The 14,562-nt window shown below is 45.9% G+C and overlaps 1 protein-coding gene across 1 annotated transcript in view; it reads right to left on the bottom strand.

The window, feature by feature from the left end:
* The window catches only part of LOC132389403 (killer cell lectin-like receptor subfamily B member 1B allele B), a 40,050-nt gene extending 31,151 nt beyond the window's left edge, over positions 1 to 8,899 (bottom strand). The window contains exon 1 of the mRNA XM_059961924.1: positions 8,813 to 8,899. The gene's annotated coding sequence lies outside the window, so the exon portion shown is untranslated. The remainder of the gene's footprint in view (positions 1 to 8,812) is intronic.
* Positions 8,900 to 14,562: the final 5,663 nt, after the last annotated feature.

Below are 14,562 nucleotides of genomic sequence, written 5' to 3'. Positions count from 1 at the left end.
CCTGTCCAGAAGTCTCTTAAACTTCACTAGTATATCTGCCTCCAAAACTGACTCAGGCAGTGCATTCCACGCACCAACAGCTCACTGAGGGAAAACAACTGCCTCTAATATCCCCTTTGGACATCCCTCCCCTTACCTTAAAGCCATGTCCTCTTTTATTGAGCAATAGTGCCCTGGGTATGAGGTGTTGGCTGTCCACTCTGTCTATTCCTCTTAATATCTTGTAGACCTCTATCATGTCTCCTCTCATCCTCCTTCTCTCCAAAGTGTAAATCACTAGCTCACCTAATCTCTGATCATAACCCATACTCTCTAAACCAGGCAGCATCCTGGTAAATCTCCTCTGTACACTTTCCAATGCTTCCACAACCTTCCTATACGGAGGCGACCAGAGCTGGACACAGTACTCCATGTATGGCCTAACTAGAGTTTTATAGAGCTGCCTCATTACATCTTGTCTCTTAAACTCTATCCCTGGACATATGAAAGCTAACACCCCATAAGCTTCCTTAACTACCCTATCTAACTGTGACGCAAATTTCAGGGATCTGTAGACATGTACCCACAGATTCTCTAGCCCCTCCACTCTACCAAGTATCTTGCATATTCTTTATGCTCTGTCTTGGAGTTTGTCCTTACAAAGTGTGCCACCTCACACTTCTCCGGTTTGAACTCCATCTGCCACTTCACAGCCCACTTCCGCATCTTATCAATGTCTCTCCAATCGTTGACAATCCTCTACATTATCTACAACACCAACAACCTTTGTGTCGTTTGCAAACTTGCCAAAGCACCTTTCTACCCCCAGATCCAGTTCGTTAATAAAAATCACAAAAAGTAGAGGTCCCAGAACAAATCATTGTGGGACACCACTAATCTGAAGGTACTCACTCCACCATGACCCTCTGCCTTCTTCAGGCAAACCAATTCTGAATCCACCTGGCCAAACCTCCCTGGATCCCATGCCTTCTGACTTTCTGAAAAGGCCTACCGTGTGGAACCTTGTCAAAAGCCTGAGAAGGCTTTTAGTCGTGAGAAAGAGGAAGGAATTAAAGGAACAGGTGTGACATTACAAGGCTGAGAAAAAAATACCGCAGTGGACAGTCAGGACAGGCAAGAAAATTCGTCTAAGTGATCCATGTAGATCACATCCACTGCACTACCCTCATCTATATGCCTGGTCACCTTTTCAAAGAAATGATGTGGAAGCATTGGAGAGTATACAGAGGAGATATATCAGGATGCTGCCTGGTTTAGAGAGTGTGAATAATGATCAGAGATTAAGGGAACTAGGGCTTTACTCTTTGAAAAGAAGGGTGATGAGAGGAGAAATGATAGAGGTATACAAGATATTAATAGGAATAGATAGAGTGAACAGCCAGCGCCTCTTCCCCAGGGCACCACTGTACAATACCAGAGGACATTGCTTTAAGGTAAGGGGAGGGAAGTTCAAGGCGGGTATTAGAGAAGCTGTTTTTACTCAGAGAGTAGTTGTTGTGTGGAATGCACTGCCTGAGTCAGTGGTGAAGGCTGATACACTAGTGAAATTTAAGAGACTACTGTACGGGTAAATGTTAGAATTTAAGGTGGGTGGTCATATGGGGCCATGGTTTAAGGGTCGGCACAGCATTACCTGAGCGCCTGTAATGTGCTGTTCTGCTCTATGCTCTATGTTGTAACATTGCCATGCATTACTTATTCGTCATTTCCACCCATAAAGCCTCACTTAGACGAATTTTCTTGCCTCTCCTGACTGTCCACTGCGGTATTTTTTTTTTCTCAGCCTAGTAATGTCACCCCTCTTCCTTTAATTCCTTCCTCTTTCTCACGACTAAAAATAGGGAAACCCGACGTATCGTGCTCTCCTGCTTGCTCCTCCTACACCCAATTCTCGGTAATGGCTACAATGTCATAATTCACTGTATTGATTCATTCGCTGAGCTCAACCGCCTTTTAAAAGCTTTTTGCATTAGAATGCTCAGTGTACCTGCCGCATTATGCATAAACTCTTGATATCTGACTTTTTTTCTGCGGTCTTAACAACAGCTGTCTCCATATCGACTCCGCTATCTGCTCTGGAGATCTGAATCCCATACCTTGCAACTCAAGTTCAACAGCTCTCACAAAATCCCCCATGCACAGTACTTGCAAACCTTCCCGCTGGGATATCAGTTTCCCTCTAGTTCAGGTGTAAACCGTCTTCCATCTCTTCTAAAAAGGGTTCTAAGAGTAAACCTAGCAGTTATAGTCCTGTAATTTTGAGGTCAGTGGTGGGTAAATTTATGGAAAGTATTCTTAGAGATGGTATATATAATTATCTGGATAGACGAGTCTGATTAGCAATAGTCAACATCGATTTCTGCGTGGAGGGAAATGTTTGACAAACCTTATTGAATTTTTTGAAGAGGATACGAGGAAAGTTGACTCGGGTAAAGCAGTGGATGTTGTCTATGTGGACTTCAGTAAGGCCTTTGACAAAGAACCGCATGGAAGGTGAGTGTGGAAGATTCAATCGTTAGGTATTAATATTCATGTAGTAAAACAGATTCAACAGTGGCTGGTTGGGAGATCCCAAAGAGTAGTGGTGGATAACTGCTTGTCAGGTTGGCGGACGGTGACCAGTGGTGTGCCTAAGGGATCTATGTCAAAGGCTTTACTGAAGTCCATATAGACAACATCCACTGCTTTACCCTCGCATTAGGGTTATATGGTCATAAAGATCCCAACTTCCTTGGAAAAAAAAGCAAAAAATGCAACACAAAAAAAAATGGAGATCTGCGTCCAGTCTTGTCGACTCACTATAGGAATGATGTGGAAGCATTGGAAAGGGTACGGATGGGATTTACCAGGATGCTGCCTGGTTTAGAGAGTATGGATTATGATCAGAGATTAAGGGAGCTAGGGCTTTACTCTTTGTAGAGAAGGGGGACGAGAGGAGAAACGATGGAGTTATACAAGATATTAAGTGGAATAGGTAGAGTAGACAGCCAGCGCCTCTTCCCCAGGGCACCACTGCTCAATACAAAAGGAAATGGCTTGATGGTAAGGGTTTGGATTTTCAAGGGGATTATTAGAGGAAGATGTTTTTACTCAGAGAGTGGTTGGTGCGTCGAATGCACTGCCTGAGTTAGTGGTGGAGGCAAATACACCAGTGAAATTTAAGAGAATACTATACAGGGAAATGGAAGAATTTAAGGTGTGGGTTTATATGGAGGGGGCATGGTTTAAGGGTCGGCACAGCTTTGCGGGCCGAATTTCCTGTACTGCGCTGTACTATTCTATGTTCTATGTTATAACTTCGTTATTAGCACCCATCGAGCCTCACTTAGACGATTTTTTTTTACTGACCTGACTGTTGACTACGGTAATATTTTCTCAGCCTAGTAATGTCACCCCTCCTCCTTTAATTCCTTCCTCTTTCTCGCGACTAAAAATAGGGAAACCCGAAATATCGTGATCTCCTACTTGCTCCTCCTACCCCCGATTCTCAGTAATGTCCACAATTTCATCATTCACTATATTGATTCATTCCCTGAGAACAACCGCTCTGAGAACAAAGCTTATTGTATTAAAATATATGGAGCTTAGTGCACCAGTCACATTATGCAAAAAACTCTTGATATCTGACTATTTCTGCGGTCTTAACAACTTCTGCCTCCATATCGACTCTGCTCTGCTCTGGAGTTATGAATCCCATCCTCCTGCAACTCAAGTTCATCAACTCTCCCAAAAACTCTCATGCAGAGTACTGCCAAACCTTCCCACTGGGATATCAGTTGCCCTCTAATTTAAGTGTAAACCATCTTCCATCTCTTCTATACAGATCCCAACTTCCTTGGAAAAAAAAGTACTATGATTCCATATTTTTGAGCTCTCCCACATACACCACGTGCCAAATCGTATGGTCGTCCTATATCTGGACACACTGGGATGGGCAGTGGTCCTGTACTTTAATGTAACAGCTAAATCCCTGACCTCACTTTGCAAAACCACCTTCCAATACATACAGTTTTCATTTGTACATATATGCTGCTCACTCACTTACATAAGAATCATAGAGAAGGAATGGTGTGCTGAGAAAAGGGGAAGGAAGTGGAGGGGGGGGTCCCAGAAAGGGTGTTCAGACTGCAGCCGTTAGAGCAGAATATGTGAGTTACCATTTTCTTGCTCCTTATCTCTGATTGGAGTCTGTTAATACGCCGAAATCCACTGACCCATTACAAGGAGTCAGAGACAGAGCGAGAATTCCTCCATACAATTCCATCACACACTCCAGGAAACATACACTGAGTAACGCTCCCTCCACAACGGTCCATTACACACTGCTGGGGTCAGAGACAGAGTGCAGCTCCATCCACATTATCCCAACACACACTCCGGGGTCCTACAAGGAGTGAAGCTCAGTCCACACCGACCCAGCACACACTCCCGGGGTCAGAGAAACAGCGAAGCTCTCTGAATATTATACCATCTCACTCTTTAGGTCAGACACGTGAAGTACCTCCCACAGCATCGCAGCACACCCTACCGGAGTTAGCAAAAGTACGAAACCCTCTCCCTCCTCCGGTTCCCCCACTCACCAATACCCAGCCTTTAGGCTATCCAGCACTCCCGAACTGTGTGAGTCTCTCGGAGATGGTGTGTGTGTGTGTGCGTGTGTGAGCGGACTGCGTGACTGCGTGAGCGAGGTGGCCAGGGAAAGGGTGGTGAGTTTACAAACACTGATGCAAGTGGTGTGGAAACACGTGACCGGCCTGTGCATGCAGAGTTGTGGAGAAGCTGAGATCCTGGTGATCGATATCACCACCCATCATCTCTCTCTCATACTCCGCACAATTGCCTGTGACACTGAGTCGGAGGAGAGTGGAGGGACGACGTAGATGGGGAGCGTTTAGCACATGGAGTGTATCACCGAGATGGGGGAGGGGCTCATGGGTACGTCCGGGATGATGCAGACGGTGCAGTGTACATGAGGGTGTATGTGTCACGGAGACGGGGTTGATTGGATCTCAGGATGGATGACGGAGACGGTGAAGTGTAGATGAGGGTGTATGGGTCACGGAGACGGGGTTGATTGGAACTCATGATGGATGACGGAGACGGTGAAGTGTGCAGGAGGGTGTAAGGGTCACGGAGACGGGGTTGATTGGAAATCCATGCTGACGCGGACCGATTCTGCACCTGCTATCCAAATGTGCCGCTATTCCATCTTTTATATTTGAATCCAGCATATTCCCCAACACTGATATCAGGCTAACTGGTCTATAATTCACTGTTTTCGCTCTCCTTTTTTTTTAAAGTGGGATAACATTAGGTACCCTCCAATCCTCAGGAAATGATCCTGAATCTATAGAACATTGGAAAATGATTACAAATGTGTCAACGATTTCTAGAGCCACTTCCTTAAGTACCCTGGGATGCAGACCATCTGGCCCTGGGAATTTATCGGCCTTCAGTCCCATCGGTCTACCCAACACCATTTTCTGCCTAATGTGAATTTCCTTCAGTTCCTTCGTTACCCTAAGTCCTCTGGCAACTATTATATCTGGGAGATTGTCTGTGTCCTCCCTAGTGAAGACAGATCGAAAGTATCTGTTCAACTCGTCTGCCATTTCCTTGTTTACCATAATAAATTCACCCGTTTCTGCCTTCAAGTGCCCAACTGTGGTCTTAACTATTTATATTTATTTCCTCTTCACATACCTAAAGAAGCTATTACTGTCCTCCTTTATATTCTTGTCTAGCTTACCTACGTACTTCATCCTTTCTCCCCGTATTACCTTTTTAGTAATCTTCTTCTGTTGCTCTTTAAAAGTTTCCCAATCCTCTGTCTTCCCACTCATCTTTGCTGTGTTATACTTCTTCTCTTTTATTTTTATACTGTCTTTACTTCCCTCGTCAGCCACGGTCGCCCCTTACTCCCCTTAGGATATTTCTTCCTCTATGGAATGAACCGATCCTGCACCTTCTGCATTATTCCCAGAAATACCTGCCATTGTTGTTCCACTGTCATCCCTGCGAGGGTATCCTTCCAGTCAACCTCGGCCAGCTCCTCCCTCATGGCTCCATAGACCCCTCTGTTCAACTGTAACACCGAAACTTCCGATTTTCCCTTCTCCCTCTCAATTGTAGATTAAAACATCATATTATGGTCTCTACCTTCTAATGGCTCCTTTACCTTGAGTTTCCTTATCAAATCCGGTTCATTACACAATAAAAGATCCAGAATTGCTTTCTCCCTGGTAGGCTCCAGAACAAGCTGCTCTAAGAATCCATCTCGGAGGCACTGCAGAAACTACCTTTCTTGGGGTCCAGTCCCAACCTGATTTTCCCAGTTTACCTGCATGTTGAAATCCCCCATTACAAACGTTGTATTACCTTTGTGACATGATCATTTTAACTCTTGGTTCAACTTGCACCCTATAACCAGGCTATTATTTAGGGGCCTGTAGATAACTCCCATTAGGGTCTTTTTGCCCTTACAATATCTTAGTTCTATCCATACTGACTGTGCATCTCTTGATTACATGTCACCGCTCGCAAGGGACAGAATTTCATTGCTCACCAGCAGAGCCACCCCACCCCCTATGCCCACCTGTCTGTCCTTTCGATAGGATGTATATCCTTACATATTCATTTCCCAGCCCTGGTCCTATCGCAGCCATGTCTCTGTTATTCCTACACCATCATAGTTACCAACTTCCAACTGAGCTTCAAGCTCATCCACTTTATTTCTTATACTTCGTGAATTCATATATAATACTTTTAATCCATTACTCCTCTCGCATCTCAAATCGGTCCCTATTGCACTTGGCCATACTCTTCGATCCCTTCCTGAGCTTTCGGTCCCATCAATTCCGTTGTCTTAACGTATCTTATTATCTTTTCCCCTTTTACTCCATTCTTATATTTCCAGTTCGTCTCCTCCCCGCCCAACTTACTAGTTTAAACACATCCGTGTTGCAGCGGCAAACCTGCCTGCCAGAATGCCGGTCCCCCGCCTGTTAAGGTGCAACCCGTCCCTTTTGTACAACTGATCCTTACCCCAAAATATATCCCAGTGGTCTAAGAATCTGAATCCCTGTTTGCCGCACCAGCTCCTCAGCCACACATTGAGATGGCATATCTCCCTGTTCCTGCCCTCAGCAGCACCAGGAACTGGAGGCAGTTTTATTTCCTTGTCATAGTCTTGCAAGATCAGACTCCAGCTAAGTACCCTTCCATTCTTATCCTTCATTTGACTCAGAAACAATAGACAACAGACAGTAGGTGAAGGAGTAGGCCATTCGTCCCTTCTAGCCAGCACCGCCATTCACTGTGATCGTGGCTGATTATCCACAATCAGTACCCCTTTCCTGCCTTCCCTCCATATCCCTTGACTCAGCTATTTTTAAGAGTTCTATTTAACTCTTTCTTGAAAGCATCCAGAGAACTGGCCTCTACTGCCTTCTAAGGCAGAGCACTGCATAGATCCACAACTCGCTGGGTGAAAAAGTTTTTCCTCAACTCCGTTCCAAATGGCCGACTCCTTATACTCAAACTGGGGCCTCTGCTTCTGAACTCCAACATCATCGGGAACATGTTTCCCGCCTCTAGCGTATCCAAACCCTTAATAATCTTATATGTTTCAATCAGATCCCCTCTCATCCTTCTAAATTCCAGTGTATACAAGCCCAGTCCCTCCAATCTTTCAACATATGACAGTCCCTTAAACCCGGGTAACAACCTTGTGAAACTATGCTGCCCTCCTTCAATAGCAAGAATGTCCTTCCTCAAATTTCGAGAAAAAAAGTGAACAACAATGCTCCAGGTGTGCTCTCTCCTGGGCCCTGTGCAACTGCAGAAGGATCTCTTTGCTCCTCTACTCAATTCCTCTTGGTATGAAGGCCAACATGCCATTAGCTTTCTTCACTGTCTGCTGTACCTGCATGCTTACTTTCAATGTCTGAAAAACAAGGACACCGAGATCTCGTTTTACTTCCCTTTTTCCTAACTTGACACCAGACAGATAGTAATCTCTCTTCCTGTTCTTGCCATCAAAGTGGATAACCTCACATTTATACACATTAAATTGCATCTGCCATGCATCTGCCCACTCAACCAAATCACCAAATCACCCTGCATTCTCCTAACATCCTCCTCAGATTTCACACTGCCACCCAGCTTTGTGTCATCTGAAAATTTGCGAATGTTACTTTTAATCCCTTCATCTGAATCATTCATGTGTTTTGTAAATAGCTGCGGTCCCAGCACCAAGCCTTGCGGTACCCCACTAGTCTCTGCCTGCCGTTCTGAAAATCTGCAGAAGAATAGTCTTTCGGCGTCAGACAATACACATCACACCAACACAAGACACACCACCAGATCGCAGACTGAGTTAGCCTCTCTCTCTCTCTGTCTGTCTCCCACTCTTCTCTCCGTCTCTCTTTCGCTCTCTCTGTCTCTCTCTTTCTATCCCTTGAGAATGGGGTTCAATCGGGCTGCGGAGGGAGCTTCACCGTGTCGGACCCCGGGATTGTGTTATGGGAAGGCGTGGAGAAAGTTTCACTCTGTGCCTGACCCCAGGAGTGTGTGAGGGGGTGGGATCTTCCATCTGGGTCTGACCTTGGGGCTATGTGATGGGACGATGTGCATCGAGTTTCACACTGTGTCTGACCCTGGTCTTGTTTGTTCTTGTTCTCTCTCTCTCTCTCTCTCTCTCTCTCTCTCTCTCTCTCTCTCTCTCTCTCTCTCTCTCTCTCTCTCTCTCTCTCTCTCTCTCAGTAATTTGCTTTCGGTGATAGAGCTGTTGTGGTTGAGGATGCAAGTATACCTGAGATAGTTTGTCTAGCAGAGGTCTCGAAGGGAATTCGCGATTGTCCTGGATTCAAGGGTCAAATGTAACTCAAGGACTTTTAGTCGATATTGGCACCGGGTCCTGTTCATCTACTGATATTGTTCCTCAAGTGGCTGCTAGTCGCGGTCGGAAGTGATCAGAGTGAGGCGAAACTCTGTCAAGAAGAAAAGAGAAATTTACAAATGTATCAGAGGGCCAGGTAATGTTAGAGATCTAGAAGATTATAAGGCTAACAGGAAGAAGCGTAAGAGGGAAATTATGACAGCCAGAAGGGGCCATGCGAAGTTTTGGCGGGCAGGATTAAGGAAACCCAAAGGCATTCTGCAAGTACATGAGGAACAGGACGACAAGACGTGAAAGACTAGGACGTATCAAATGAGACAGTGGAAAGATGTGCATGAACTGCAGGAAATAGCAGAAGTACTTAATGAATACTTTGATTCAGTATTCACTATGGAAATGGATCTTGGTGATAGTAGAGACGACTTGCAGCCAACTGAATAGCTTGAGAGTGTGGATATTAAGAAAGAGGATGTGCTGGAGCTTTTGGAAATCATCAGGTTGGATAAGTCGCCGGGACAGGATGAGATGTACCCAAGGCTACTCTGGGAAGTAAGGGAGGAGGTTACTGAGACTTTGGCGATGATCTTTGCGTCCGAGTCCATAGGACGCTCAAAGCAGCTGCGCAGGTTGACTCTGTGGCTAAGAAGGCGTCCGGTGTATTTGGTTTCCTCAAACGTGCAACTGAATTTCGGAGCACACAGGTAATGTTGCAGATATATTGGACCCTGGTCAGACCGCACTTGGTGAACTGCACTCACTTTTTGTCTCCTCATTGAAGAAAGGATATGGAAGCCATAGAAAGATTGCAGAGGAGATTTACAAAGATGTTGCCTGGATTGTGGAGCATACCCTATGAGAATAGGTTGAGTAAACTAGACCTGTTCTCCTTGGAGCGACGGATGATCAGAGGTCACCTAATGCAGGTGTTTAAGATGATGACAGGCATTGATAGTGTGGATAGTCAGAGGCTTTTGCCAGGGTTGAAATGTTTGCCACGAGGACACGGGTTTAATGAGCTGGGGACAAGGATCACAGAAGATGTCAGGGGTAAGTGTTAGACGCAGAGAGTGGTGAGAGTGTGGGATAGGCTGCCGGGAATGGTGGTGGAGGCGGATACAATAGTCACTTTTAAGAGATTTTTGTATAGGTACATGGAGCTTAGAAAAATAGAGAGCTATGTGCAAGCCTTGTAATTTCTAAGGTTGGGACATGTTGGGCGCAACTTTGTGGGCCGAAATGTCTGTATTCTCCCGTAAGTTTTCTATGTTTCTATATTTCCACCCATAAAGCCTCAGTTAGACAAGCTGTCTTGTCTGTTGAGACTGTGTTTTGTAGTTTATGTGTAAACCATCTTCTATCTCTTCTGTAGAAATTTCACGTTCCTTGGAATAAACCCAATGAATTTTGAATCCCTCCCACCTGCACCGTAGCTTGACCCACGTGCTAAACAATATGGTCTTCCTAGGTCTGGACACACTGGGACGGGTGGTGGTCCTGACCTTTAATTTAATAGCTAAATCCCTGACCTCACTGTGCAGAACCGCCTTCCCATACATATCGATTTCATTCGTACCTATATGGACCAGGATGTCGAGCCGCTCACTCACCCACTTAAGTATCATAGAATCTTTTTGCAACTGCAGCTGAGCCTCTTTCTATTGCACCTAAGTCAACTACATTATTTCAAGGTGTTAGGAGAGGGGTCAGAGAACATTTCCATTGAAATCCTCGCAATTCACATCTAACCCTGTCGTGCTTTCCACCCTCAAAATCTGTCGTCAATTTCGCTGTCACTATTCGTTCACATCAGTTCAGTTTTGGGTCCCATTCATAGAAACCATCTATTTCATCCCTTCACACTCGATTTAGTTTTTAGACAAAGGGGTTTGATCGATCTGATGCGCATTAAGAATTTGTGCACTGAAAATATATTTAATACTTTTGATAACCTGTGAAGTAAATATGGCCTTCCGCATAATCATTTTTTTCAATACCTGCAGATTTTCCACTTTGTCAACAATAAATTTCCCTCTTTTCCTGATTTACCACCTGCTATGTTGTAGGACAAACTCAATCTTAGCTTTAATAATAAAGGGCTGATCTCTGTACTATACTCTCAGCTGATGTCTTTGGGTGTTCAAGATCTAAACAAAACTAGAACTAGCTGGGAGGATGACCTTGGTGTGGATCTGGCTGAGGAATATTTGGCAAACGCACTGAATAGGTTTCATTCCTCGTCATCATGTGCTAGACTCCGGCTCATACAATTTAAAGTTTTACACAGTACATTTAAGCAAAGCCAGGGGGGCTGACATATATCCTGGGACAGACGCTGGCTGTGACAGGTGTTCCTTCTCTCCGGCTGGTTTAGTGCATGCATTTTGGTCTTGCCCTCGGCTTGATGGCTACCGGGCACTGTTTTTTTTTAAATTATCAGTGAGGTTTTGGGGTGAAACTGAGACCTTGCCCGCTTATAGTTGTATTTGTAGTGGCAGATGATGTTTTGGATTTAAATGCAAACCAGTTGGATATCATTTCACTTACATCGCTTTTGGCCCGTAGGAGGATCTTGCTGTTCTGGAAATCTGCCACTCCCCCATCTGCTGCTGCTTGGTTAGAGGACGGAATGTTTTTTTTCTGAAATTAGAAAAGATTAAATTCACTCTGAGGGAGTCTGTGAGAATGTGGCTGTGAAATGTCCGCATACCTGTATATGTGAAGTGTTGTAGTGTAAATATATTAGCTGTCATTGTATGTTCGGGGAGGGCAGGTGAGGGGATGTTTGTTTAGGGGTAAGATACCAAAGCAAAATGGAGGAAAATGTAATCCATTATGTATTCTATATTGTGCCGTTCCTTCAACAAAATATATTATTTAAAAAAGAATCATAGAGAAGGAATGGTGTGCTGTGAAAAGAGGAAGGAAGGGGCGGAGAGTGGGGCCACAGAAAGGGTGTTCAGAGCGCAGCCGTTGGAGCAGAACGTATTAGGCACCATTTTCCTGCTCCCTGACTTTGCTTGAAGTCTGTTCAAACGCCGAAATCCACTGACCCATGTCCAGGATTCACAGACAGAGCGAGAATCCCTACACACAATCCCATCACACACTCCGGGAAACCTACACTGAGTAACGCTCTCTCCACAATGATCCATTACACCCCCCCGGGATCATATACAGAGAGTGCAACTCCCTCCCTATTGTTTCAACACACAATCCGGGGTCACACACAGAGTGAAGCTGCATCATAACCGTCCAAACGCACAGTTCCTGGGTCAGATAATCAGCGAAGCTCCCTAAATATTATCCAATTACACTCCCGGGGTCAGATATGTGAAGTACCTCCCGCAGCATCGCAGCACACCATAACGGAGTCAGCAAAAGTACGAGCCCTCTCCCTCCTCCGGTCTCCCCACTCACCAATACCCAACTTTTGGGCTTTCCAGTAGTCTTCAATTGTGTGTGTCTCTCGGAGATGGTGTGTGTGAGTGTGAGCGGATTGTATGCTGCCGTTAGAGGAAGGAAGGGGAGGAGAGAGGAGGCCAGGGAAAGGGTGGTGAGTTTGCAAACACTGAAGCACATGTCCGGCCTGCGCATGCAGAGTTGTGGAGAGATTCAGATCCTGGAGAGCGAGATCCGGTGGAACGGGGTGAGGTGTAATACCAGCCTTCATCTCTCTCTCATGCTCCGCACTATCGTCTGTGTCAGAGAGTGGGAGGAGAGTGGAGTAACGGCGCAGATGGGGAGTGTTTAGCGGGAGGAGTGTATCCCCGAGACGGGGCGGTGAGTAAGTGTACGTACGGGATGATGGAGACGGTGAAGAGTGCAGGGGAGGATGTGGGTCACGGAGACGGGGCGGTGCGTATGTGTACGTACGGGATGATGGAGACGGTGAAGAGTGCAGGGGCGGATGTGGGTCACGGAGACAGGGTTGCTTGCAGGCGAGGGATGAGTGACGGAGACCGGAGCGGTGCACTGCAGTCTGTGTGACGGTGACTGTGAATAGTGCAGGAGTAGGGTGACCGACTCGAGGAGTGGTTTAGGAGAGGGAGGGTGTTATGCATACGGGGAGGACTGTATTCGAGTTACAGTGCAGGGCCTGACTCTGTGTTGGTATCGTTGAGTGGGGAGATCCTGCTGTGGTGCAGAGCCTGTCTGTGTCAGTGTGTCAGTGTCACGATGAGAGGCGTGTTCATGTCAGATGTGGGTTGTGGCCGTGACACAGAAACACTTTCAGTGTCCCATTGAAGAACATCTCCGTGTCACAGTGAGGGTTGTGTGTCTGGTTCATAGCTTATGCAAACGGTACTGTCCCACCTGCAATGAAGTCTCACTAATATCTGCCGTGTCAGGCTTAGAAGCGTTGACCACTGATCTCAGAGACTCTGCCCTTCAATCAATACTTTCTGCATTGAAACGTACGCCGCTCAGATCATGAGTCCCAGCAGGCTCAACATTTTCCTTCTTGATTTTTTCAGAAGTACTACTAACATCTGTCCCAACAACCACTCAACTATATGTAATGACGTTCTTATTTACATGTCCCTGCACCACCTCTAGTTTATACCACCACTCTCCCCGTCTAATGGCAAACTTTACCGCTGGGATATTAGTTCGAGTCCAGTTCAGGTGTAAACTGAGAAAATTGTTCATGGGAGAGGAAATGAAGGATCTGAGCAATGTGGGGACGGTGTGGAGCGGCCACAAGGCAGGTGTCGGTGCTGCCCCCAGTGTTCGCTCAGCAGAATACAATCCGTTTTGTGAATAATTGCAGATTGCGATGCATAAATGTCTGTGTATGAGTGAGTGTGTGTGTCCGCGTGTGTGTGTGTGTGCGCATGTGTGTGTGTATATACTTAATGCGTGAATGCACTTACAGATACCCTACATATGGTTACTATCTGCTTTTATACATTTAATGTGAGTTTCAGCTCCAACTCCTTAGCCAGGTATTAAACTGAATACTCTTTCTAATTGTGTTCACACCTGCACATACGTAAGTTTGGACAAACGGCACCCTTTCCCTACTTATACACCGGTAACGATAACGACAGCATACCATCGAGGAATCTCGTTCTCGTTCACACTGTCTCTTTTCCATTACCCTAACAAGGACAATCCTATCAATACAGCTCGCCAAATTTCGCCCCTTATTCCCTGCTGAGCCACAGATCCATAGTCAGTGCCAGAGACCTGACCGGTGAGACTTTCCCCTGCTTGGTCATTTGCACCTCTCTCCTCCCATGCAGAAGTATCCAAAGTTATCTACGTGTTATTGAGCGAGTTCGCCACAAGGGGTCTCTTGCTTTGGATCTGAATGTTTAACCCATTTCACCGACCTGTCTCTCATCCAGTTTTCTGTATCCAGCACTGTGGGTGTAAATACATCTCTATATTTCCTCCCTATTACCCACTCAGCTTCCCGAATGATCCCGAGTTCATCCAGTTCCAGTTCAAAGGGTGTCATGGCGAGATGTGTGTGGGTATCACGGTATGGGGTCGCTCCGAGTCCGGTCGGGCTTGTGTCGATGTCCGGTCGGGTTTGTAGGTATCACAGTGACATCTGTGTGGCTCGCTCAATGCCTATGCTGTCTGTGAGGTGGTTGTTCTCAATTGTCAAAGACCTTGATCGACCTCACCCACGGATCTGTCCACTCGATCAGTTG

The sequence above is a fragment of the Hypanus sabinus genome, unplaced genomic scaffold (assembly GCF_030144855.1).
Source record: "Hypanus sabinus isolate sHypSab1 unplaced genomic scaffold, sHypSab1.hap1 scaffold_557, whole genome shotgun sequence".
NCBI lineage: Eukaryota > Metazoa > Chordata > Chondrichthyes > Myliobatiformes > Dasyatidae > Hypanus > Hypanus sabinus.
Note: the sequence above shows the minus strand (reverse complement) of the source record. Positions and strands in the feature narration are given on the sequence as shown.